This window comes from Paramormyrops kingsleyae, chromosome 10, assembly GCF_048594095.1.
Source record: "Paramormyrops kingsleyae isolate MSU_618 chromosome 10, PKINGS_0.4, whole genome shotgun sequence".
In the NCBI taxonomy this organism is placed as follows: Eukaryota; Metazoa; Chordata; class Actinopteri; order Osteoglossiformes; family Mormyridae; genus Paramormyrops; species Paramormyrops kingsleyae.
In genome coordinates this window covers 23,317,770-23,321,700 of record NC_132806.1, presented here as the reverse complement: position 1 = coordinate 23,321,700, position 3,931 = coordinate 23,317,770, and positions in this window count along the sequence as shown.

Here is a 3,931-nt window from a genome sequence, read left to right as displayed (position 1 = left end):
TAATTGGAACTATTTGATTAACTATAATAATACATTTGCAATACGTTATACTTTGATACGTTTGATATGTTAATTATCTTCTGAGCTTTAAAAAGCTATTATTATTCTTAATGTTATTATTATTATTATTGTTGTGTTTTCTGTACCTCCTTCTAATATATGTGCATTTTTATAAATGACCAAAAGAGGGCGCCAATGAATCACAGATGAACCTCTTACGATGCAGCAGGTACCAGTCCAGAGGTGGTGTATTTCTGTGTGTTAAGGATTTGTGCCTTTCCTAGAAGGTTGTGTATTTAAATCCTGTGGAGCACAGAGTGATTACGTCATTGCTGAGCCATTGGAGAAGGCCCAACCCCCAATCGCCCCCGGCTGGCTTCAGGCTGTCTCACCCTGTGCTCAAACCCCAAGCTTTGCTCTCACTTATGTATTTATGTGGGTCAATAAAATCTCTCTATTCTTCCACTGATTCCGGCCCTCAGTTTTTTCCACCATCATGAATAATGGAATGTATCGATATCCCATAAATTATCACTTATAAATCTTACAACTTTTGGGGGGAAAAGAAAAGAGAATGGTAAAGCAGAACAGGGAATAAGGAGATGGAGTTTGAAACCTGGGAGGTATTGCTGTTGGACTCTGGTTTAACATGAAATATGATATACCTACTCTTTGGGTAAAAAGTCTTTTAGTATCAGTGACGAACTTTTCACTGTATGAAAATGGTTTTGGCACTAAGGCACATTTATCCACCTCACTTTAAATGGCTCATCCATCCAGTATGGGACCATTTCTACAACCTATCCCAAGCAGTACTGGGAACAAGGCAGCATGATGGGATACAATGGGATACAATCCATTGCAGGGCACACACATGCACGCCAGCACACGCTATGCTCCAGTCCCCCTAAATGTCTTTAGACTGCAGGTGGAGAAGGGTACCACACAGGTATGCAAAGTCTGGATTCAAAGTGTGGTGGTGGGAACGCACCCCTACTTGGGAGCGGGGAGGTGACAGTGATCGCCACTGAGCCACCATAACGCTTAGAATATTCATGTTATATTTTCGAATAGAATTATGACATTAAATTCAATTCTGAATCAAAGAATGACTGCGATCAGGCATTTGGTCAGACTTCCTTATGCATTATGCGGGTGTTTCTGATTGGTTATGGCATGACCCATTCATTACGACACCGGCAACATTATGATAAGGCAATATGTCTGCTGAAAACAACTGGTAATTGTTTAGGAATGCTTGTTTGCCAAAAGAAGGGTTAATTAATATGTCCTACAATACTGCAGAATTTTGACGAATGGGTATTTCAGTTACTCTGCACCCCTGCTCTGAATAAGCAGTTGATTGGATGGATGAATGGACAGAGAGATGCTATTTCATTTACTTCAAACACATTACACTCGGTAATCACATACAATTTTTATACCAAAAACTGCCAGCTCATATTAATGAAATATTTCATGGTATTATTTTATTGTCATTCTTTACCCTGACCGTACCTGTTTAGCTTATTCTTTTGTTCACCCCCCCCCCAAATTAAATATGAACTAATGGGGGGAGAATGAGTCACAGAGGCTTATATATGGCATGTGGCAATTTCAACCTGAGTTTCTCTAGCGAGAAAGCACTGATGTTATAGGAAAAGCATTTGTGAATTTAATTTGCAAGCATGGCCATAAACACAGGCCTTTAATGACTTCATTAAAATAAAGCTGCATTGATCTTGGCTCTTACTGTATTTAGTGAAAAAAACCTCCACTTTCATCTACTGCCAGCCACCCCCCACCCCCCCCCCCCAAACACCCACCCTTTTATGATAAAAGAACCTTCCATCTAATAGAAGTTTGAATCATTTCAGACTTACATCATTAGCACAGTGAGGCAGAGAACACAGTATGAAAAATATACAGTATCATAAAGAATTCATCAGGTTAAATAGTGTTTTTAATGCATTATTGCTCGCTGAATGAATGCCAGGCAAGGCAATGAGACATGAATGAAATCATAAGGCACGCAGATTTCCTCTTATTTATTATTCACGTTAATATTCATATTCAAATGTGTGTCACTATTGTTCCAACACCTAACAGTATCAGTGTGAAAATTGTGAAAATCCCTCAAAAGATACGAGAGGTGGCAAGCATCATTACAGTTCAGAAACTGCTCAGACCTCAGGACCGGACTCGGTACGATACTTGAATAGCTTCAGTACATACGCACGTGTAAACAGCCAAAACCACACGTTTTTGGAATTAGCGCCTGCTAAGCAACGGAACTTAATATACCTTGTTTACTCTTCTGCCATGTCTCCTTGTTTACCGCAAAGCTAACGCGGAGACCTTGATGCATCGCTTCCCTTTATTTCTTGCCTGTATTCCGATCCCCAAGGACAACCGAGGGGCAGGAATGCAGCAGCTTCCCCGGCCCGCCACCTCTCCACTTGGCGGCGGCTCGATCAGACACGTGTGCGGTCACCGCGGTGCTCGGCTGAAGCGGGCAGCGTGTCACCGGCAGCCGCGATCGGGTGCCCGGCACTCCTTTCTTGTTCTGTCAGACCTTGGCACAGGGATGAAAGGCTCCATCCCCCAACATCTGCTCCGATAGATTTGCCGACACAGAGCCCTGTGATAGATCCTCACCACGCGGCGGTAAGCGGTGCCAACGCTTTATTAAATTTTTTAAGGATTAGCACAGTTTCGATCTGACGGCTTCATTTTCCCCCCTGTATTCCTTATCCCCTTGGAGACAGGCCGTCCTCTGAAATACGAGTCTCTCGGGACGGCTATGGAGCGTTGCTGTCATTCTTGCATCACTATTCAAAGCATCAAACATGTCAACTTGACTGAACCTTTACAAAGTGCATATCCAGTTAATAAATTATACATTTACCACCAACTTTATGGTAAACTTCTGCCATTACTCTCAGTCAGCAACAAATACATGTTGTGTGGTGGTGGGCCTGTGTTATTTAAATTTGAATAGTTTGATCCTAAATTTGGATTTTGCCTTGTAACACTCATTTTGTAAATGTGCGTTTTCCTTGGGTTTCATGACCATGATGAATTCGTTTTAACCTCTTCCACAAAGTCACAGACCTCATCTGTCTTCTCCTTAGACCTCCAGCTCCAGAGTTGGTCAGCTGGCTGGTGTGAGATTTTCAATTCAAGGCAAGTCCGCACACATTTACATGTATGTGACAGTTTTATTACCTTGTAAATAGTCTGTATGGTTCCCAAGCTGCCCCAACACTTTTGATGTAGCTAATTTAAGGTTCATAATGGAATAATATAGATTTGCTCTAAGATTTCTTGCGTGAGATGTGAGTAATGGCAGCCCTGCATCCCTGCATAACCAACAAAAACCCCACTGCTACAAAAACTACAAGATAAAAAGGTAACAAAGTAACACAAAAGATGGAATATCACTGAGAAGCAAAAATGATAAGTAGTGATTAGAGAAATGAGCCACGAAATTCATGGTGAATGGGATTATCCTGTGCTGTCAATCACTGCCAATGGGATCCATTAAAGGGAGCAATGGGAAGTGGGTGAAATCGGTCATTGACTAACAATGCATAATAATCTCACTCACCATGGGTTCAGGAAACTGAAAGATGCATAAATCAAAATTTAATAATTTGGGATCAAAACAAGAAATCTGTTTTGTATTCTAAATTTACATCAGCTCTCTATTTCGTTTCCTTTGTTGAAAAACTAAAGATTGGAAAAAAGATTGGTCACATGTGACAGGAACGATCCACACGCTATCAAGAAAAACCCTGAAATGAGTTGCCATGTTACTGAAATTAATATTTTTTTTGTAAATTAGAATACATGGGTCATTTGATACCCTGGGTTCTGAACATGCAAAGCCTATTGTAATTATATAAAAGCAAATCAAAAAATGCCTTTA